The sequence below is a fragment of the Musca autumnalis genome, unplaced genomic scaffold (genome assembly GCF_047663935.1).
Source record: "Musca autumnalis isolate F117 unplaced genomic scaffold, ASM4766393v1 scaffold_3, whole genome shotgun sequence".
NCBI classification, from domain to species: Eukaryota; Metazoa; Arthropoda; class Insecta; order Diptera; family Muscidae; genus Musca; species Musca autumnalis.
In genome coordinates, this window is record NW_027411866.1 from 49,919,584 (window position 1) to 49,944,811 (window position 25,228).

At 34.4% G+C, this 25,228-nt stretch overlaps 1 protein-coding gene across 2 annotated transcripts in view; it reads right to left on the reverse strand.

Moving 5' to 3' along the window:
• The window catches only part of hec (calcitonin receptor hector), a 141,063-nt gene extending 119,474 nt beyond the window's left edge, over window positions 1-21,589 (reverse strand). The window contains exon 1 of one of the 2 annotated variants that reach the window (XM_073972269.1): window positions 20,976-21,589. The gene's annotated coding sequence lies outside the window, so the exon portion shown is untranslated. The remainder of the gene's footprint in view (window positions 1-20,975) is intronic. The other variant, XM_073972268.1, reaches the window with a different exon arrangement.
• Between the last annotated feature and the right edge of the window lie 3,639 nt (window positions 21,590-25,228).

Sequence of the window (25,228 nt, forward strand, 5' to 3'; positions counted from 1 at the left end):
CAAATCTCGTTAATAACCGAAATTATAAACATTTCAATTTTTCCGATTTTTATCGGTAACCAAAAAATGCGTTAGAGAATCCCACTGCAGATCTCTGTATATATTAGACTACAACTACAGTCGAACTTCTCTATAACGAACTTCTCTAACGATTTTTTCTCTATAACGAAAAAAAAAATTGAAATCACAACTTTTTCCCACACATTTTACCTTTTTAAACCTCTCTATCGCGAACTTCCATATAACGAATACTTCTCTCTAACGAAGTTTTTACAATGCACAAATGGAAATTCTCAAACAAAATAATCCCTCTATAATGAATTGGGTAAAAACCTTACTCTGAGTCACTGCCAATCTATCAAACTTCCAAACTGGAAGGCATTACAATTCATGAAGGAAAACCCCTTCGATTGTATATGTGTATGTATTTAAAACTGATTCTAGACATGGCACTAGGCAGACTTTGATAGAAAAAAGGCTTCATATCTGCAAATTTGCAATAATGCCTGTATGAATAGAAGTTATCAAAACTCTACCTTTGTCTTCTAGCCATTATTCACATCTAATATGCCTGGTGATCTGACTAACCCTCAGCGAAACGATTGTAGCATATTGGTTGGATGTGTGGGACTTTGCTAGAATTCATGTTAGCTCGATTAATTCAATTAATTAAAAACTTACTGGTTTTAGTTTACACAACAAATGTGAAATATAACACATTCATCAACGCTCTTTATTATGAGCAAAACTCATTTATCAACGCTCTTAAGCTGAAAACACATCCAACGTTTGGATAAAGTTTTGTGCCGTTTTGGCCGTTTTTACACTGTTCGGCATGATGCCGAAAAATTCAAATTCATTAGAAATATATGCCGGCAAACATATCAACGCTGGACTTTGGTGTCGGCGTCGCCCTGTTGTTGTTGTTTTTTCCTAACGCCCATCACAAAACTTAACTCAAACGTTGGATGTGCTTTCCGCTTTAGAATAAAATTTCATTCAAAATATTCAAAATTTCATTGCTTTAAAATGACTGGTTTGTCATTTTGCTCCGGTTTCTCTATAACGAATTTTCTCTATAGCGTAGCAATTCGTCGGTCCCCAACTGCTACGTTATAGATAAGTTCGACTGTATGTTATCTAACCTTCTTCCAAGGTTTAGTCCATTCATTAATTTGTAAGTTTTCTTTTCAATTCAATTCAATTTTAACAATGACGCTGTTTATTTGGATAAAGCCTTACATGCTAACAGAATGACTTACTTACTGACTTAAAATTAATCCTGTAGCTACTTCGCTGCCTATTACGCATATTTTCGCAAGTTTCTTCTCTGTAATAAACTCAAACATTAAACCGATCGGACAATTATTGCTACCAACTCGGATAAAAATTACGTTTTGATCCATTTTACACACAAAATATTTTAAATATTCATCACTAATAACTCTCGGTGACTTTTTTAATCGGAACCTGGCCTCCATACAAAATTTCGTGACGATCGGTCCATAATTGCGTCCTGTAGTGGAATTATTAAAGTCATTTATCGAGTTACCGACAAAAAATCGGTACACCTAAAATGCTTTTGGTAATTAACGACATTTTTGGTAAGATAGCGACTAAAATATAGTAGTCGTTAAATCCTACCGACATAAAGATTTTATCATCTTTAATTAATACTTTTCATTCCTAATTTTGCTTTTAATGTTACAGATTTTTATCGGTAACTCAAGAAATGAGTTGCAGAATTCCACTACTGAAATTTGATTACATATTTTAATGGACGGACGGGCGGACACACATCGGTAAACCGCTTTATCTCGTCGGTATATGAACAATGACAGGCTGGCAAGGAGGCCAGCGACGAATATTAAGTAATGTTATATTGATATTGTGGCAAAACAAACTTATAATACTTTTTCCACATTGTGGTGTAGGGTATAGATATAGCAAAAGGTGTCAATCTCTCGCAAATTTCCATTTTCGGGAGCTCTGGTGTTCCAATTCGAGTTGGAGTCCATGGGGGATGAAAATGCCTTTGGTTTCTTTGGGTCGCTTCATTTTTGATTTTATAACGGCAAATGTAGAGAAAAACTGGGTTTCTTAGATTTTCAATTTTAAAAAGGCATAACTTCTTTGTTTCACAACGGAAGGGGTATTGTTTCTGTGGTAAGGGATATTATGTAAGTGTGCATTTTTATGTAACATGCAATATGAAAAGAGATAATGGACTCATAGTTACTTTTGACGATCTACAAAGTATCACATTCTGAGTTGATTTTTGCATGTCCGTCCGCCAGTCCATGCATTTTTTGTAATCAAATTTTAAATCGCATTTATTGTCCGATTCAAATAAAAATTGGGGAAGATAATTTTTTATTTTAGTAAGAATCGGTTCTGATTTGGTTATATATCTTCGCACCAATCACGCTATGGCGGAATTTCAACTAAAAATAGGCTTACCAATTTTGATGACATTTTTAAATTTTGTTGGAAGGTAGTAATTCAACAAAAACGCCCTGAATTTTGAATAAACAAAATTTAACACAATTATATTTGTATAAGTTAGATACTTTGTTCCTCAACTTCCCCTGCTCGATCAATCACGGATGCTGATTGGCGCACTGTCATCTCCTCTACAACTCTCTCCGTGGATACCTTAGTGTGCGGATCACCGCTGGGCTTCGGTTGTTGTCGGTTTGCTTACTTTTTTACACTCTTACTCTCACTGGAATAATTATAATTGTATTAGTATATGATATGGGATCATCTGCGATCATTAGTCGTTTGTCGTGAAATAAAGTCTACGCGTTACAACTAAAAGGCCTCTGTAGCCATTATCACCAGATTACAAAAGATAATCTTTGTTGTCGTAAGACAACAAAATAATTGACTCACCAATAAGCAGCAATCATATTTAAATAAAGAATTAATACAGGTTGTTTTTATTTGCTTGTTATTTTCTCCCTTCACTGCACTATGGGCCCAATGACAGGTTTTTGAGGCAACAAGTCACTGGAAGCAGCTGGACCTTTAAAATTTCGTCCTGATGTTTATAGTGAGCATAAGAATATATCTGCAAAATTTGGAATATTTGTTTCAACTGATTTTACCCGATTTTATATTTAAGCCGCACTAAGGTCACAATTTGCATCCGATGACTTCAAAATTTGATATGGTACATCCTGATAAATTAAGAATCACGTCCAGAAAATTTTGTTCTGATTAGAAAATTATTCAGGTCTGCCATGATGTTCGAAGTATAAATCCTTCGAAATAGATATACCGAATTTGATAAAATTTTGACTGTAGATTCTTTAGGTCTTAGAATAGATCGTAAGGTAGTTTTTATACCGAAAAATGGAAGGGGCGGGGGACCTCCCCCACAACGGGTTTTGGCCAAACGCGAAATCTCAGAGATCATTTGACGTATTGAGATACAATACAATAGTAATTGTGACCTCCATCATTAATTGATGATTTGGAAGTAGAAAACCGTTATCTCGTTCAATTTTTGAATACTTTATAATTACAAGTCAAGATTTTTAAATTTAGTAGGTTTTTGTAGTCCCAATTACTAAATTAAGAGATCTTGAACACAAAAAATTTCAATGCTTGATATAACTCGATTAAGATAACTATCAAATTTCGCGACTTGTGTCATATTTACAAGTCCCACATCCGAGCCCAGCCCAATGCTTAAAAATTTCCAAATTTTTAAGTGTCACGCTATCTGTAAGTATTTTTCTATAAGTTTACGGATCCATAAAATTTTCTACAAATATAGTACTCACTATTACCTTCTACTACATATATATAGTTTCGCAAATATGTCGCAATACGGAGAGTTCTATTCCAAAAACCATATAAACTACAATATAAACTACACAAAAAATACACCAAAAGTCTACATCAAATATTCCTTACCAAATCTAACTTTTTCTAATTCTTAATCAGAATATTAATTTACATATCTTTACACGTGTTATCCATAAAAAAATCTGTTTAATATGTTAGCGGCTTTTAATTGTCGAGCGAAACAAATTTGTTCTTCGTTTGATAGATTTTTATAAAATTTTACAATGTAAGATGCAATAGCTTTAAGAGCGGGGTATGTGGTCATGAAGCGTTGCAAGGTTGAAATGATTTTGTTTCTAAGTGGCTCAAAGTGTTAAGAATATAATCCCGTTACTATTTTATCCAAATATATGACTTCAAAAATAAATTTTTTGCCTCAGAAACCTGCCATTGGGCCTATACACAGAAAAATATATTTCAAGAATTTTTACATATTTTCGTTTGTGATGTAGTTTTTATACCCTACACCACTATGTGGGGAGGGTATTATAAGTCGGTTTTGGCCAAAAAGTTTGTAACGCATCGAAATAATGATCGTAGACCCATACTTATATATACCAAAATGAATGTCTCGACGAGCTGAGTCGATCTGGCTATGTGTGTCCGTCCGTCAGTCCATCTAAACCTTGTAATCACGCTACAGGTCGCAATTTTGATCGGATCGTCACGAAATTTTGGATGTTGATGGGGGTCCCGAAGGGGAAGAAGCCTACTGATTTTGGTGATGGTCGGATAATATTTAGGGGTCGGAAAGGGCAAAAAACTTAGGTGGATAAAAAGACAACTTTTTTTTCCAAAGCGAATGTCTCAGCTTCTACATGGGGTATACCAAAAGCAAAACCTGACAATGAAAGTAGAAAATATCACCTTTCTACTGATGTAAAGTAGGTGCTCGTAGGTGATCAAACAACGAAGATATCACATTAGTAGCAAATAAAACCCCAATTTTCATTTTTGCGATTTTAATTATATTGACGAATATCACAGCTTTGGTTGGAAACATTCCAAAAGCAAAGCCTGACTATGAAAGTAGAAGATCCCGTCTTTACAATGACGGAAACTAGGTCGGCGTAGGTAACCAAATAACGGAGATATCGCAATAGTCGGTAATACATCCCATTTATTCATTTTTTGGAAATCACGCTACAGGTCGCAATTTTGATCGGATCGTCACGAAGTTTTGGGGGTTAATGGGGGTCCCAAAGAGAAAGAAGCCTATTGATTTTGATGATGGTCGGATAATGTTCAGGGGTCGGAATGGGCAAACACTTATTTGGAGAAAGGTCAACGTTTTATTTCAAAGCCAATATCTCCGTTTCTTTAAGAGGCGTATCAAAAGCAAAACCTGTCGAGGAAAGTAGAAAATATCACCTTTACAATGATGTAAAAAAGGTTGTCGTAGCTGCTCAAACAACAGAGATATCGCAATAGTCGGTAATGCATCCCATTTTCCGATTTGTTTGTAATCACGCTACAGGTCGCAATTTTGATCGGATCGCCACGAATTTTTTGGGAGTGGATGCGGGTCCCACAGAGGAAGAAGCCAATTTAGTTTGGTGATGGCCGGATAATATTCAGGAGTCGGAATAAGCGAAAAGCTTATGTGGAGGAAAGTCAACGTTTTTTTCTTATGCGAATATCTCCGCTTCTGGTTGGAGTATTCCTAAAGGAATACCCGTCAATAGAAGAAGAAAAGATCTCGTTTATATTGATGCAAAGTATGTTGGCGTAAGTGACAAACCGAGATATTGCAAAAATCAGTAATAAACCCAATTTTTCCATTTTTTTGTAATCACGCTACAAGTTGGAATTTTGATCGGATAGTGACAAAATTTTGGGGGTAGATGGGGGCCCCACAGAGGAAGAAGCCTATTGATTTTGGTTATAGTCGGAATGGGGAAAAACTCATTTGGAGACAAATTCAAAGTTTTATTCTTTGTGAATATATCGGCTTCTAGTAGTGGTATTCCAACGGCAAAACCTGTCAATGGAAGAAGAAAATATTACATTTTCATTGGTGTAAACCACAATAGTCGGTAATTCACCCAATTCTTCCATTTTTTGCAATCAAGCTACAGGTCGTAATTTAGATCGGATGGTCACGAAATTTTGGTTGCTTATGGGGGTCCCAGAGACAAAGAGGCATATTATTTTTGGTGGTAGTCGGATTATATTCCCTAAAAGAAATGTTTACCAGTGAAAAGCTTATGCACAGGGGTAGTGGTGTAGGGTATCACATGGTCGACCCCATCCCGACTATAGCCTTTGCTCACTTGTTTCATACTGTGCAGGTACCTCACATAAGATACATGTGCAGTTTCTTATTTCCATCCGAAAGCCACTATTTTTTTTTTTTTTTAATATGTAAGATTTTCCTGAGATACAAAATCATTTTCCTATTTTTCCCTATATTCTACTATTTTCTCTCACATTTCCTCTTTTGGTTGGTAAATGCTCTTAACTTTGTTCTCTTTTTCTTTTGAATGGTCTCGTCGTCTCACCATCGGTTCGGCAATGTATCAACAAACCACAACACAACCCCCACCATCGTCTCACCATCACATTGAGACTATATCAACAAACCACACGACACACATACACACCACAACAACATACCTGTAGGTCGCAACAATTTTGTTGTTAGTTAACTGACAAACCAAACAACTACGGTGCGTTTGGTGTCGAAAAAACAAAGTGTTTGGCTGTATAGTTCGCAACTATAAATTTTTAATTTCTTTAATATAAAGGCATACAACGCATACATATGGTTCGTATTGTTCTGCTATGTTCACAAGACGATAACAACTACAGTGAAAATCATTAGAAGAAATGGTAAGTTACAATAATACAAAATAAGAGAATTAATAAAATTAGCAAAATTTGTCTCTGGTTTGGTTGGTGGTGTGTGGTGGTTGTTAGTCCAATAATAACAAAAACAACAACTCGTCAAAATTTTTTTTTCAATCTCTCAGAAAAACCAGTATTTTTATTTGCTTTATGAAAGTCGTTCATGAATGCAGTAATTTGAACCTTGGCAAGACTTTATGAACACTATTCCTGAAATGCAGTAATTATTTTTTTCTGCGTAGTGCACTGCTCAACAAACGGTAACTGAGCTATCGATGAAAGACATATCTATGGATTCCCCTCCCCACATATTTTCTTCGGATTTTTGTATTCAATGCACCAAAAACGCTAAAACTATCCTATATTGATGAAATTTGAACATTTTAAAGTTATTGGCCTAAAACCAAATTTTAAAAATTATATTGAATAAAAAATGATTAAAAAATTAAGTTTCAGTGTTTTATTTATAAATGCTCTTAAAACTAGAAAATAATTTGTCGCTTAGCCTCAATAAGTATATTCTTCCACATGATGGAATCTTTCAAATAAAACGCTTGCAGTTTCATTCTGCCACCATTTTTAATTTAAATGCAAGCGTTTTATTTGAGAGATTCCATCATGTGGAAGAATATGCTTATTGAGGTTACCCGACAAATTAGTTTTCTAGTTTTAAGAGCATTTATAAATAAAACACTGAACTTAATTTTTTTAATTATCTTTTATTTCTAACTTTTTAGTTAATAAACTTTTTGCCCACTGAGAAGTCCATAACCAAATTACAGTCAATTTAGGTCGAAAATTTAGATAAAAAATTTAAATTGGCTGAAATCGGGTTGTATCGTTGTATGGGGGCTACACCAAAATCTGACCCATGTACACAATTTTTGGTGGGGAAGTTTCTGTACAATTGGGAACTCGAAATGCCAAGTTACTGCTAGAGTTGTATAGTTCATGAAAGAACTAGTTCAATTGAACGATTCATTGAAAAGAACGTATGAACTAGATCAGTCGATATAGTTCATTATAGTTCAATAGTTCACTGAACTATAATCAGTCGGTGACTGTACGATCAACGAATGATTCACAATCTAGTTCAACATGTCGTTCACAAATACATAAAGTGACGGCGTCGTCTATGTTAAGGGATGCCTTCGTAATGTGATCAGTTTGTTTATGATTTGGATCAAGGTACATGGAATAGCTGTCCGAAAATGAAGATTTCTACAAAAACATAGAGATATAACATATTACAATATGTCGAATCCATTACCTAATGAATCTGCATTTTTGGATAAAAAAAGGGAAAACATAACAAGTAAGAAAAGCGTTAAGTTCCGTCGGGCCGAACTTTTTATACCCTCCACCACAAATTTCAGCAGTTTCGGTGGATTAATGTGGCCACTAACTTCAAAATACCGAAATTCGGAAGGTACCGTTCTATGGGGGCTATATGATGGCGTGGACCTATACCTACAAATTTCTGGGGTAAAGTTTTATACGCCTAAAGAAGACTAAATACCAAATTTCAGCCATATCGGTGTGATAATGAGGCTAAAACGTTCAAAATATCGAAAATCGGGAGATTTGTATTATGGGGGCTATATCAACACGTGGACCTATATAAACATTTGATGGTAGAAATGTTTCTTAGCCTCTGGAAACACAAAATACAAAGTTGCAACCGATTCTTTGGTCAAATGGGTCTAATACATTCAAAATATATTAAAATGACGCGTACTTTATAAGGGGTCTTATGTGGGGACTATACCAAAACGTGGACCTATATAACCCAACTTTGGTAAGAAAGTTTTCTGGCCTCTGAAGACACAAAATACCAAATTACAACCAATTCTGTGGTCAAATGGGTCTAATACATTCAAAAGATGTTAAAATGACGCGTACTTTATATGGGGCCTTATATGGGGGCTATACCAAAACGTGGACCTATATAACCCAACTTTGGTAGAAATATTTTTTGGCCTCTGGAGACACAAAGTACCAAATTACAACCAATTCGGTGGTAAAATGGGCCAAATATCTTAAAAATTCCTTAAAACGACGCGTACTTTATATGGGGCCTTATATGGGGGCTATATCAAAACGTGGACCTATATAACCCAACTTTGGTAGGAATATTGTTTGGCCTCTGGAGACACAAAGAACCAAATTACAACCAATTCGGTGGTAAAATGGGCCAAATATCTTAAAAATTCCTTAAAACGACGACGCGTCACGCGTCATTTTGTATGGGGGCTATACGAAAGCGTGGACCTACATAGCCCGCTTTCAATACCAAAAGTCCTACGTAAATATAACATATTTTCCCAAAATTTCATCAACCTACGTCAATCCGTTCGGACGCTAGAGTGATTTCCACAGACGGACAGACGGACAGACAGACAGACGGACGGACATGGCTATATCGATGTAGAATTGCACGCTGATCAAGAATATATATACTTTGTGGGGTCTACAATGATTATTTCGAGTAGTTACAAACGTAGTGACAAACTTAATATACCCCCATCCTATGGTGGAGGGTATAAAAAGAAACACACACGCACAAAGCTTTTTCGCAATGACAATTTCTACACACACACACACAACATAAGATTTTTTGCCAGACACCTAAATGAAGGATGTTTTTTTCTACAATTAATTAATCTTTCTTTAAGAATGCAATAAAACTATGTAAATGTAATATTTTTGTTATGGAGTAGTTAAATCAGAGCTGAGCTAAATCGAGAGGGAGACAAATTTAAGGGAGAATTAATATTTAATTTTTTTGATGTTCATTACTTATTTCAACATTTTTTAAACGTTAATGTTGTCTAAAATCGTCCACAATGCAAATTATTAAAAAAATATAAATAAAAAATTGCATAAACTTTTAATCCTTTATGGTTCACAAAAAAACTAAGAGTACGTTTTCTCAATTTGCATGTGTGCTAGCACACAGGCGTGCTCACCCCTGAAGTTAAATTATATTAGTCTTTTGTTTGTTTGTATTTGGTGTATGTATGTATGTGTTTTCATCAAACGACCGATTAAGAGCCGGAGAACGATTTGTATCCGAATGATTGAACTGGATAGTGAACTATGAACTAGATTACTGATCTAGTTCAGTTTAAAGAGCTGAGCAATTGAACTAGATCTTTCAAATAAACTAGATTGTACAACTCTAGTTACTGCTAATTCGGACTAAAAATGAAGATAAAATCCTCAAAACAAGTGTGTTAAAAATGAGTTACTAAATTTGAATTAAATCAGGTGGTACCGCTATATTGGGGTTATACCAAACCTTGACCTATGTCTAAAATTTTTAGTGGAGAAATTCCTGGACCATTGGGAGCCCCAAATGGCAAGTTACAGCCAATTCGGTCTAAAAATGGAGACTAAATCTTCAAAATACCTGAAATCGGGTGGTACCGTTATATGGGGGGGGCTGTAGGTAAAAATGGATCCATATTGGTTTTGGTTTCAAATTCATGTATTGTCACCCAAATCTGAAAAGTGGGCAAAGTTTTAGTTCGATTGGTCAACTGTAAAAATGAGTTACCAGATTTGAAAAGCAAGATAAATGAAACAATGTAACAAGTTAAATAAAACACTGTTAAAATGAACCAATATTGATTTTGATTTCATATTCATGTATTGTCATCCAAATCTGAAAAGTGGGCAAAGTTTTAGTTCGATTGCTCAACTGCAACTGTGTCAAAATTGAGTTACCAAATTTGAAAAGCAAGATAAATGAAACAATGTAACAAGTTAAATCAAACACTGTAAAAACACTGTAAAAATGAACCAATATTGGTTTTGATTTCATATTCATGTATGTATTGTCATCCAAATCTGAAAAGTGTGCAAAGTTTTAGTTCGATTGTTCAACTGCAACTGGGTCAAAAATGAGTTACCAGATTTGAACTAAACGGACACCAAAGCAAGTTAAATAAAACTCTGTAAAAAGGTTCAGTTGAAAAAAATGTGAATCAGAACTGTTCGGAGTTAAATATTAGAGTTGTACAATCTAGTTCATTTGAAAGATCTAGTTCAATAGCTCAGATCTTTAAACTGAACTAGGTCAGTAATCTAGTTCATAGTTCTCTGTCCAGTTCAATCATTCGGATAAAAATCGTTCACCGGCTCTTAATCGGTCGTTTGATGAAAACGCATACATACACCAAATACAAACAAACAAAAGACTAATATAATTTAGCTCATGGTAGAATCATTACAAGGTAGGGCATAGCAAACAGCTGATTACAATTTTTATACCCTACACCACTATGTGGGGAGGGTATTATAAGTTGGTTTTGGCCAAAAAGTTTGTAACGCATCGAAATAATGGTCGTAGACCCATACTTATATATACCAAAATGAATGTCTCGACGAGCTGAGTCGATCTGGCTATGTGTGTCCGTCCGTCAGTCCGTCCGTCCGTCCGTCTGTCCATCTAAACCTTGTAATCACGCTACAGGTCGCAATTTTGATCGGATCGTCACGAAATTTTGGATGTTGATGGGGGTCCCGGAGGGGAAGAAGCCTATTGATTTTGGTGATGGTCGGATAATATTTAGGGGTCGGAATGGGCAAAAAACTTATGTGGATAAAAAGACAACGTTTTTTTCCAAAGCGAATATCTCAGCTTCTATACGGGGTATACCAAAAGCAAAACCTGACAATAGAAGTATAAAATATCGCCTTTCTAATGATGTAAAGTAGGTTGTCGTAGGTGATAAAACAACGAAGATATCACAATAGTCGCAAATAAAACCCAAATTTTCATTTTTACAATCTTAATTATAATGACGAATATCACAGCCTTGGGTGGGGGCTTTCCAAAAACAAAGTCTGGCTATGAAAGTAGAAAATCCCATCTTTACAGTGATGCAAAGTAGGTTGGCGTAGGTGACCAAATAACGGAGATATCGCAATAGTAGGTAATACATCCCATTTTTCCACTTTTTTGGAAATCACGCTGCAGGTCTCAATTTTGATCGGATCGTCACAAAATTTTGAGGGTTAATGGGGGTTACACAGATTAAGAAGCCTATTGATTTTGGTGATGGTCGGATAATATTTAGGGGTCGTAATGGGCAAAAAACTTATTTGGAGCAAAAGACAACGTTTTTTCCAAAGCGAATATCTCATCTTCAATATGGGGTATACCAAAAGCAGAACCTGGCCATGAAAGTAGAAAATATCGCCTTTCTAATGATGTAAAGTAAGTTCTCGTAGGTGATTAAACAACGAATATATCGCAATAGCCGCTAATAGAGCCCAACTTTATATTTTTGCGATTTTAATAATAATGACGAATATCACAGCTTCGGTTGGGGATCTTCCAAAAACAAAGTCTGACTATGAAAGTAGAAAATCCCATCTTTACAGTGATGCAAAGTAGGTTGGCGTAGGTGGCCACATAACGGAGATATCACAATAGTCAGCAATACATCCCATTTTTTCATTTTTTTGTAATCACGCTACATGTCGCAATTTTAATCGGATCGTCACGAAATTTTGGGTGTTATTGGGGGTCCCACAGAGGAAAAAACTTTTTGATTTTTGATAATGGTCGGATATTATTCAGGGGTCGGAATGTGACAAAAAAATATTTGGAAAAAAGACCAACGTTTTATTTCAAAGTTAATATCTCTCTTCTGTAGGAGGTATATCGAAAGCAAAACCTGGCAAGGAAAGTAGAAAATATCACCTTTACAACGATGAGAAGTAGGTTGTCATAGGTGGTCAAACAACAGAGATATCGCAATAGTCGGTAATGCATCCCTTTTTCCATTTTTGTGCAATCACACTACGAAATTTTGATCGGATCCTCACGAAATTTTGGGGTTGATGGGGGTCTAACACAGAAAGAAGCCTATTGATGGTTGGCATACATCCCACTTTTCCATTTTTTATTTGGGTTGTAATGTCGATGCACTTAAATGCGTTTCAAAAAAATTGACCTGTGTTAATAATGACATTCAGAGCAAAGTCGCTAAGCTATCCCAATTATAATATTTTGAATTTTATTAGTCAAAAGCTTATCAACAGGGTTAGTGGTGTAGGGTATCACATAGTCGGCTCCGACCTGACTATAGCCTTGGCTCACTTGTTTTCTATTGGTTTGCTTATTCTATCAAATCAGTATACACAAATTGTGTATGTATGTGTATGGTTTTGAAAAATATGACAAAATATTTTATACATATTAAAATTCAGTCGAAATGAAAGTTGTTATTACAACATTAGCTGTGTCTGGTTACCCTAAAATTTGTAACAATTTGTACCAGTTGTTGCTGGAAGTCGTCTGTTAACACAAAAAACCAGCAAAAGAAAGCGATTCGAGAGAGACATTTTGACAGTTCTTTCACTGAGAGCTTGCAAATTCTTGCTGGACAAATTTCTTCTAGCAAGCACTTGCAAGCTCTTCTTCTTCCTGAAAACAATCAATCAGCCGTTTTTGGTTTTTTGTTGATTTATGTTTGTGAACATTAAAAACAATTTTTTTGTGAAAATAACATAGTCTAATTGTATTGTTTTATGGAGAGCAAATTTGTAAAGTGGAAAAATACTTTTTTGTTTCATTTTCTTTTTTATTTCTAATAAAATACAACGTGTTTGCTTCCTTTGTTGGCGGACAAATTGTTCTGTTTTGGCAAGTCGGCTGATTGCTTGCTGATTTTTGCTGGGAAGGTGTCTGTTTACTTTTTACAATTTTCTAGCAAAAGAGAATAAAAACCCCTTACTCTCTGAGAAAGTTCTTGCTGGACAATTCTTGCTGGGAAAGTAACCAGACAGACTTATTTATAACTTATATTTATGACAACATTGTGATGACAGAAACTTTTGAACATATACAGAAGCTGACTCTGTGAAGAAAACTTAGCCTCCCATTCATTTTTCGCGTTTTTAGTTAATGATCCAAAATATCAAATAAACAGTACAACCTGTTGCATATTCAGTCATGGTAATTCTGACAGAATAAGCAAATACACCCAGGCCTTGTTTTTCACAATTTGTTCGAACCTGACCTACCTTCCAAATTATTGTACCATGATTTAACTACTCCACAAAAAAAATTACATTTACATAGTTTTATTGCATTCTTAAAAAAAGATTAATTAATTTTAGTAAAAAAATATCCTTCATTTAGGTGGCTGGCAAAAAATCTTATGTTGTGTGTGTAGAAATTGTCATTGCGAAAAAGCTTCGTGCGTGTGTGTTTCTTTTTATGTTTTCCCTTTTTGTTTAAGTCTGGAGTTTCCCCCATTGGCTTAACTTCATCACTTTCCTCTTTGCAGAGCAAAATGTTTACAAAACGCACTGACAGCTTGCAAAATTTTTGGTCTGTTCCTTTACTTTTGAAAATGGTAAAACCGGCAAAAGTGGTAAAAGTTGTAAACTGCTCCCATATGAATTGTGTGGTGTCTGAAGTAAAGGAACGCTTTTCGAGTAAAAAGTGGTAAAACTGGAAGATTCTTGAACGTAAAGGAACAGAGCTTTTACTGATCGCTACCAATATCATGATTTCTCCCAGTGAAGGGAATTATCAATTGGCTTTTCAGTTTTTGAAATGATGATTTTTTTTAGTGAAAACCTGAACTCTTTAAGCATCGAGTATTCTCATGTTAATGAGAATGATGCTCAGTTTACGGCTTTCCCAAAAAAAAAAACAAAACAAAATATTTGCAAGCTTCCCTTCCTTTTTTTCTATCCAAAAAGCCAGATTCATTAGGTAATCCATTCGACATATTGTAATATGTTAAGTCTCTATGTTTTTGTAGAAATCTTCATTTTCGGACAGCTATTCCATTTACCTTGATCCAAAACATAAACAAACTGATCACATCCCTTAACATAGACGACGTCGTCACTTTATGTATTTATGAACGACATGTTGAACTAGATTGTGAATCGTTCGTTGAACGTACGGTCACCGACTGATTATAGTTCAGTGAACTATTGAACTATAATGAACTATATCGACTGATCTAGTTCATACGCTCTTTTCAATGAATCGTTCAATTCAACTAGTTCGTTCATGAACTATACAACTCCATTAAATATAGCTCCCATATATATATTCGTCCTATTTCATGTTTTTGATACGCCAAACAGGCTATGTATTTTGTGATAGCGTAAAATCTCACAGAAACATACGAAGATCGGATCGTCCATTTTCGAGCTACAGTGGGCACCGTATTCCAAAATGGCATTTTGAGAAAACCGCGTTTCAAACTTCGATGTTGCATACAAATCACAATGAAAATTCTATTTCTAACGCTCATATCTCAGCTAATTTTTGTCCGATCGTCTCGAAATTTTTGCAACATATTCTATTGTACATGTACTTTAAAAAGAGCCAATAAGTTTGTAAGTGGCCATAACCCCTTAATACTTAAAATCAATTTTTAACAATGACTGTACCGTTCGATCCTCTTTAATTTTTTTGTATTAAACTACGATTAATTACAAATATTTTAAGTCATATTTGGTAGTGGGATTCGAATGATTGCTATTTTTTCTTATTTTTTAATTTGTCAATACAATTGTTCCTTCATTTGTTTTGTTGTTTTATTTATGAATTTATCTTAAACACCTTAAAAAACTGAGTAATGTTTCTTTTTTGAAAATAGATAGCAATTATTGTACCAGTCGAACAAATAACTAACTAAACTGATGATCAAATAACTACAGCTCGGAAGTTTTATGAATGGGTATCCCAGCCAAATAATCTACCTACTATTAAAGTGATACGAAAAAGCATTTGAGTTTGAAATATGCAATGGTTAAACCTATCGCGGGCACAAAAAAAAACTTAATTTAGTAATACCCACTAATGCCGGTACACAAATGGCTAAACCATTTTTAAAAACGCAAAATGATGAAGATTAATATGTTTCACATAAATTCCTAATTACAACAACAAAACAAATATTTAAAAATGTTATTTTGCCCGCGATAGCTTTAACCAATGCATAACCTATCGCGCTCACAAAAAAATCATTTTGTAACACCCACTACTGCTGGTACACTTTTTAAGATGATTTAGATAAATTCCTAATTACACCAACAAAACAAATGTTAAAACATGTAATATTGTATTTTTTGGTAAAATAACAAATGACTGACATTTGGTATTTGGTCTTCCATAGTTGTATAAAGTATTGCAAAAGAGAATTATCAATCTTGGTACACTTCTTCATATAGCCCCCATAGAAGCGTACCTTCCGATTTTCGGAATTTCGGTATGAAATTTGAAGTTTGACATTTACTCTTCGTATAAAACATTCCACCTGAAATTTGTCGGTACAGATCCACGCCTTCATATAGCCCCCGTAGAACGCCATTCCCCAATATTCGTTATTTTATTCACATTATTCAACCGGAATAACTGAAATGTTGTATTTTGCCTTCGTTAAAGGTACAAAACATCCATTGCTATATATAGGGTAGCCCTATTGGAGATTTTAGCCACATTTTTCTACCGAAATGGTTGTTAGTGGGAATTTCGTGTTCCAAGAGGATAGAAAACTTACTCGCAAAAAAATTGTCTGTATATATACAGGTTTAAGTCTGGGCAGTATAGCCCAATTTTGCGTATTTCGAGGTTGCTGTAATTTAAAATTGTGTGTGACGAAACATGCCCATGTTTTGGAAAGAACAACGATGATGAGACATATGAGATTTTTAATGGGAGTAATATCAGTTAAAATATTTTGCTACTGCAACGAATAAAAGGAAGAGCTTAGTACTTTCATAACCGAAAGGAAACTAATTGTTCATTTTTACTTCAATACATTTCGTGGTGGAGGGTATAAAAAGTTCGGCCCAGCCAAACATATGCCGTTCTTGCTTTTGCTTGTTTGTTCAACGTTCAAACACGGGTGCGTATTATTATTACTTGTTCGAATAAAATTTCAATGTTAACACATTTTCTTTATGGGTACTTTACACGATATGTTTATTACATATGAGTTGTCACTTTGCATATACATTTTGTATTGGAGAAGTGACAACTCATATGTAAAAAACATACCGTGTAAAGTACCCATTAGTCCCATTTCGATAGGACTTGCGGTTTCCAAGCCAAATCCTAAAAACCCTAAAAATTCATTTAAAAAGCGCACAGGCGTTTTTTCGCCTCTATGAACATTGTGGTTTCTTTTAATGATAGTTCAGGTACAGCGCATTGGTATATTAATTTCCTTTTTTCATTTGTAAGACATTAAGTATATACATTCATTATCAGGGTAAAATCTGAGTCGATCTATACACGTCCGTCCATCTGTGATAATCAATCAAGTATCCACAAAAATTGAGATTGGACACTGAAATTTTTTGTTAGCAGGCAGATTAAAATCGAAGACGGGCTTTCCATGCGTTGGTATAGTTCCAAATATAACGGTACCGCCCGATTTCAGGTATTTTGGCGTTTTTATTACATTTTTTTTAGAATTAGCTATAAGGTCATAAAAAGTGTATCTACTAAAATTGCGGATATATAGGTCCACGTTTTGGAATAGTCCAATAAAATGCCCGATTTAAAGTATTTGGATGCAATTGGGCATTTATTGTTTCCGGAGGTTAAAAACTACTTCATCAAAAACTGGTGGACCCGGCGAACTTCGTCTCGCGGTAATTAATTATTTGAGTTCAAATATTCATTCTGATAGTAATCTCACTATCACGTTGCAGCGATCAAATGCACATTGCAATTCTTTGATCTGATGACAATGTAGAATGTTTGAAGTAATGACAGGTGTTTCGAGTAATTTGTAAATTGTGCATTATAAATTCAATTTAATATTGTCTTGTCCTCATATATTTAAGAATCTTCATCTTTTCCTCGAGTAATCGTAGCTATTGTAAGTATCTGTTATGTTCAGAACCACGTTGAGGTTAAGAACATTTTTAGGAAAAAATTTATAATTTTTTTGTGTCGAAAGAAGATGTTTTATTCAATACTGAATATTTAAATCAAAACATTTCAGTACCTCCTATTTCTTGCTTTTTATACCCTCAGCCTTTAGACTAAATGTGCCTCATCGAAATAATAGTTTTAGACCCCAAGAGCCCTGTCCGCGCGTCTGGCTGTCTGTCTGGCTGGTGGTCAACCGAACCAAATTTTGAACTTGTAATACCTTGTCCAAACTTAGTTGACCCATATCGGTCCACTCCTTTGGGTACCTCCCCCACAAAAGTTCGAAATTTTTCTGTAAAATGGTGTGAACGATAACTATCGGAGGGCGCAATCGATTTGGTCCAAACTTTGCAAATCGTAGATCGGGTTTGAATATGGACCATATCAATCAACTCCTTCGTGTACCTACCACACAAAATTCGGAATAAATGAAGTTTAGGAGCTTCTCTCGGATGGTTTTGAAATTTTTTCAGCAGACTGTCCTTGCGGCCACTTTACCAAGATACAATTTTTTCGGGGGCAAGTCCATACTTCCTGATATACTGGCCCATCTAAAACCCTGATGGCACCATCTAAAATGCCAAATCCTGAAGATAACTCTCGCAGGGAGTTTCTGATTGGTCCAAACTTTGCACACCGTAATATTTCATCCAGTCGGTCCAGTCCTTCGGGTACCTCCCACACAAAATTTGGGAAAAGTGGACTTTGAGGACTCGTCCCGGATATATTTGAATTTTTTGCAGAAGTTTGTTTTCACGATTCCTATTACAACGGTACAATTTTTTTTTTCCGGAGTAAGTCCATGACACTCTGCCGGCACATACTTAAACTGCTAGTATGAAGGATAACTGTTTAAACGTGTGTTTGCTTCTTTTTTGTTTTTGGCCAAAGATTGAGGGTACAGCTGACTGATACTTTCTTAGGGGTAGTTTACACTATATGTAAATGTCATATGACGCGAAATAAAAACATTCCATATCTACCCACGGAGACAATGTGGAGACGTAGTTTTTTTACATTTTTGCTGGTGTGGGCCCACAGAGTCAATGGCGTAAGGAAAATCTCCTATATTGCACATATTAGCGAATATATAACGATGGAAAATTTCATGTCATATGACATTTACATATAGTGTAAACTACCCCTTACTTGTTTCTTTCCAATTTTGAACATCATACTTTTTCGATGTACATATGTGCATATGTTTGTATTTGACCATTTGCAATTGAGTTCTAGCTCTGCGGGAACTAAACTGATTCAGTGGGGATATCATTTTTTAGTAACATGACAGGACCTAGACAGTATCAATTTATATCTGGTACTGCTCAAATTTTATACGACATAAATCGTAAGTTGATCTTTCGAAGATGTTTTTACTTACGGTTTAAAAGTATACATACCCAGAAAAAAAGTCATTACTAAGTAATGACTTTATTCAGTAAAATTTGGCAGTAGTAACTACTTACAAATATACCGTAAAAGTCATTATTTTTACATGGGGATGTCATAGGAAGGAAGTACTTCCTTAAATATGTTTTTTAAGTACATACTTAACCACATACCGGCAGTCGAAAAGAAGCTAAAAAGCATAGTTCTATTTTTAGAAAAAATTAAGGTGAAATTATATTCAAATTCAACACTACACATGCTTTGTTTTTTCCTTTTCAATCGATACGTACCAGTTTTGAACACACGAACTTCTGATTTGTAGCCAAACACACTACACACTAGGCCACTCGCACGAACAACAAGGGTTGCTTTAACTCATCCATGTACATCAACATGTTTTTGTAATTTTGTAAACAAAAAACACCCATGCCGAAGCTGAGCTTTGAACACACAATTCTAGAATTTGTAGTCGGACACACTAGCTCTGTGCCATCATACTCATTACTTAGTAAGTAAGTAGTAAGTAAGGAAGTAACTAGATATGTGTAAACAGTTATATATATACTGCCTGATAATGCGTAGTGTAATGAGCACTCGGTAATGCAAGCAGTAATGACATGTGCTTAACAAATTTTTGCTGGGTATGTATGTATATGCCACAACCTCATTTCCAATGAAATTACCTCCGAGCTCTAGATTTTTCAAATAACCCACCAATTTTGAGGATTTTGTACCTTTTTCCTCAAAACTGTGGAAACCATTTCCTGCGTTATCATCTTCATCTTTTTAATCGGAATCTGACCGAAACCACTACTAATCTTTACAAACTCTTTACTAAACTCTCTCTTTTTAACAAAATTTTCGCTGTTAATTTTCTAAAAAGACACTTAAAAATAGATGAAAATCGATTTGATTGTGAATAAAAAAATGTGTATACAACTTTCAAATTAACAAAACAGAGTAGTACAATGGACCCTGACAGTTGGTACATATACAATTTTTGCCAAAAACTGTCAAAAAAGTGTCACAGTATACTCCTAACACGAAGCTACATAGAAATGTGTTAAAAAATGTCAAAAATATTTTTGCAAAATTTTCGCAGATTTTCGCGATATTTTTAGGTTTTATCCTTTTCTGCCATGAGACCATTCCGAATTGGTGCGAATTGTCAAAATCAGTTAAGCGGTTCTTGAGTTATAAGCGTAGTAACTAACATCATTTCCTTTTATATATATAGATTATTGACAAAGGTCCACGTTATGGTATAGGGCCCATTTTGGCCCATAGTTGCTGTATTTGGTAATTAGGATTGCCAGTGATCAGAAAACAAATTTTAAACATTCTTACTATCGTAATAAAGAGGAAACTAACTCTTCATCATAAGTTCAGAATATTTTATGGTGAAGGATAGATATAAAAAGTTCGGCTGTGTACAGAAGCTAATATATAAAACTTTTACCATTTCCACTCCAATTTTTGTTTTTAAATGGGTAATAAACTTGACATCAAGATTTATTTAGTAAGGTTACACTGGAGACGAATTCAGACCATAGTCTTCTCTTAATGTCAAAAGTTTTTGTAACAATGAATACAACAAAAATAATAAAACAACGAAATTTTATTGGTAAAATTCCTATTAAGATTGTACAAGTATATATTAAAGTAAAAAATATTTATTTTGACAACAAATGAAGACATCAGCTGGGTTAAAGAGTCACCTAATATTTACATCATGCTGGACATGTTCTGCAGGGTTTTATAATTGTTTTAGAGTTTATCCATAATTTCACTTGATATTGATTGTTTGGCTTCCTATATTCTAAGGGGGTTGAAGCCAATTTGAGACCAATTATTAACATTTTTTTCTTTTGTTTAAACGTTTTTTGTTGTTCTCTACATTGTAGAATTTCTAAAAAGTTTTGTCCTACGACCGCTTTACTGTTTTGATTCAAATTACCTCATATGACCATATTAACGGTCCAATTTCTTTGATTAGAAACACTTTTTGCTTTTTAAGCTATATATTTTTAACACAACATTATGATTCCTCTGCTTGTCCTAAACTTTGAACAGCAAACAACAATTTATTCATTCAAACCATGAATGTTATTACTACCATTGTTTGGTTTTGTTTTGTTATTACTATGCACATCCACTTTCTATTCACGAAGCATTTGAAGTTTCATAAAACAGTTACTTTTCAACGAAAAACTCCCTAATAACATTTGAATTCTTTTTCTTCACAATAGTAATTTATTTTATTTATGTGAATCATTTTAAATAACATTTTAGTTGTATGTGTTACACATTGAATAATAAAATATTGCCGTATCCATTGTTTGAGTGTTGGTGTAACACTTTCTTTTTATTAAATCCTTTTCACAGAAAACTCTTCATTTACAATGAAGGTATTTTCAACGGTTATTTCTTTTGTGCGTATACTTCTTTTCAATATGAGACTGTTAATTTTGTTATTTGAAAAAGTTTATCCGCAAACCGACCGCATTGTAAGATGTCCAGAACACAACTGAATTTTATTATTTAGCTTGGCACAAGTATCAGCATCCATTCAAAACATACACACAAGCGCAATATTATTGTACCTAAACATTTACAAAAGAATTTGTAGTCATGTTTCCTGGCGGCTTTGGGATACAAATGTTGATTAGCAGTAGAGTCAGAAATTCGTATCATAGCAACATTTCACTAAGCGTTATTTTAGCAGATGTTCACAAAATGATTGCATATTTATGATAACAAAACTGTTAGGGATTTTAATTATTACCAGATGAACTAATAATGGGTTTACTTACAACATTGGAAATTTGCTAAGGAATTTATGCTGTAAACATTTATTGTGAGCTGTGGACATTTATTGAACTACATACTAAAATTTATGTCTTACGCTTCTCTAACAATTATGTATATTGTCTCATCTGGAAATATTTTATATTCCCTTTCATTTTGCTTCCAACTTTAATTATTCTTTTTTCAACACTTGCTCTTTATTTTCTGTTCTAATTTCCAATCTCCACACCATCTTTCCCCTAATTACTTTGTAAACATTGCATACTTTATTATTTTAATCTATGTTTTCTTCAATTTATCGATATCTTCTTCATTGCTAATTTGTTTGTTCTATTTCTGATTAATTAAACCTAATTTTTAGTTCATCTATTTTCAAATTTAAACAACAAACAGCAGCCAAGCCAAGTATGCCATAGCAGGACGTCAATTAGACTGTTTAAAATAGCACACCTTGATACATTTTTTAAAATGAAATTGTTTGAGTTTCAATTAGTTCATTAAAGTAATGTTGAGGGAAGTAGTTTTTAACAAAGAAGAGATCATATTTCTTTGAGTGTGATGTAATGAATGTTGTGTTTAGTGTAATTAAAACACGCATTTTTATAATGATAATGACCCCTGCTCTGTTATAATTACTAGGTATCTTTTATGAAATAAAATCTTTTCACAAAAAGGCGAACGGAACGAACATTTTTAACGTCCACCATAAGGAATATTTATGAAATGAAGTGATATGAAATAAATGATAAACACTTTGTCAAGCTGCGTCTATTATTACCAGTTAGAGTTGTGGTAATCTAGTTTATAGTTCATTATTCAGTTCAATCATTCGGATCAGAACCGAATGAGTTGAAGCCAACAAGTTTTTATACCCTCCACCATAGTATGGAGGGTAATTAAGTTTGTTTTTCTGTTTGTAACGCACTGGAATATACATTTCCGACCCTATAAAGTATATATATTCTAGATCAGGATAAAATTCTGAGTTGATATAACCATGTCCGTCTGTTGCTATCACTCTAGCGTCAAGGTTTTGGTATAGCCCCATATATAGCTCCCGGTTTTCGGTATTTTGAGGATTTAAGCTAAACTTTTTGGCCAAACTACCTGTAATTTAATGTTTAAGGTTCATAATAGTCACAAAACATCTCCACCATATTTCCCGCTTTTCGGTTGTGTGAGGATTTTAAATACAATTTTTAATCGAACTATCTGTAATTTGACAGTTGAGGTTCCCAGTGGTCACAAAACATCTCCTCAAAAAATTGTCAACATAGGTTTACGTTTTGGTACAGCCCCCATATCACGCTACCTCACGAGTTTCGGTATTTTGAGAATTTTAGCTATAATTTTTAACCGAACTAGCTGTAATTTTACATTTGAGGTTTCCATTGGTCACAAAGCTTCTCCACAAAAAATCGTCAACATAGGTCCATGTTTTGGTATAGAAAGACTCAAAAAATACTTCATGGACAAAATGATACTGGTGTATGATTTTTCGATATATCACTGAGTTCACCTAAAAATTATGCTGACATTTTGAAGCCGGAATTTCGGTTTTTTTTATACCCTCCACCATAAGATGGGGGGCATATTAAGTTTGTCATTCCGTTTGTAACTACTCGAAATAATCATTGTAGACCCCTCAAACTGTATATATTCCTGATCAGCGTGCAATTCTACATCGATATAGCCATGTCCGTCAGACTTTCCGTCTGTCTGTCCGTCTGTGGAAATCACTCTAGCGTCCAAACGGATTGAAGTAGGTGGATGAAATTTTGGTAAAATCTATTATATGTACGTAGGATTTTTGGTATGTAATTGGTTGAAAGCGGGCTATGTAGGAGGTCCACGTTTTCGTATAGCCCCCATACAAAGTAACGCGTGGTAGTTTTAAGGAATTTTTAAGACATTTGTCCCATTTGTCCACCGAATCGGTTGTAATTTGGTATTATGTGTTTCCAGAGGCTAAAAAATATTTCTACCAAAGTTTGTTTATATAGGTCCACGTTTTTTGTATAGCCCTCATACAACACCCCGTATATAGTACGCGTCGCTTTACGATATTTTGAATGTATTAGTCCCATTTGACCACAGAATCGGTTGTAACTTTGTATTTTGTGTTTCCCGAGGCTAAGGAACATTTATTTCTACCATAAAATGTTTACATAGGTCCACGTTTTGATATAGTCCCCATACGACGATACCTCCTGATTTTCGGTATTTTGAAGGTTTTAGCCTCATTATCACACCGAAATGGCTGCAATTTGGTACTTAGTCTTCGTTGGGGGTACAAAACTTTCCCCCATGAATTTGTAGGTATAGGTCCACGCCCTCATATAGCCCCCATAGAACGGTACCTCCTGATTTTCGGTATTTTGAAGAATGTGACATCAATATCCCACCGAAATGATTGAAATTTGGTAGTTAGTCTTCGTTAAGTGTATACAATTTTCCACCTGAAATTTGTCGGTATAGGTCAACGCCCTCATAAAGCCCCCATAGGACGATATCTCCCAATTTTCGGAATTTTTGGAATTCACTTCAATACAGTTTGTGGTGGAGGGTATAAAAAGTTCGGCTCGGCAGAACTTAACGCTTTTCTTACTTGTTGATTTTTTTATAATTCGAACGCGCAACAAGATAACATTCAAAACTCATAATATGATTATAGAACTTGTGAACTCGAGATTTTGCGTCGTTTAATACACAGCATGATTGGAGTCTAAAGGCCAAAATTTGATGCGTGAATTTACTTAAAAAACTTATTTTTTGCGTGTAAAATTTACAAGCGCCATTGAATTTCGTTTGAACCCAGTGTGAATTTAGGTTTTTTACGCGACGGACGTAAGGAGCCCTTCCGCGAATCCATCGCATCAAAATCGTATGCTTTGGCCGCTGAATGAAACCTGTAAATATGCATAGACATTGAAAGATATTGGTTGCCTGTATCCAAAATCGGATGTGCATCAACTGATTTTAACTAATTCGCGAATAACAGGCTTTTTGATGTTCATATATTTTGAATGATTGTAATTCCAATATTACTCTTAATTTCCTATCGTTATAAGTAAGCAACTAAGCTTTCGTGATTGTAAACCACATTTCTTGCTGATGTTTTAGCGAAATATTTAGAGAACTTCCAAATATGTTTTTCTATGTTGTCTAATCAAACCAAAAATATATTTGGAACAATATTCCAACAATTAGTTTTTTCTCATATGTATAAAATATTTTTTTTTTAATTGTTTCAAATGGAATTTCAAAAGAAATTTGGTTTTTACCATATGTATTTGATATATGGATGTATCTATTGTAGAGAAGTGTACAACGATGTTTCTATATTTTTTTTCTTCATTTTAAAAGTGTGACACTACATTGTTATTTACTGTTTACAAATTA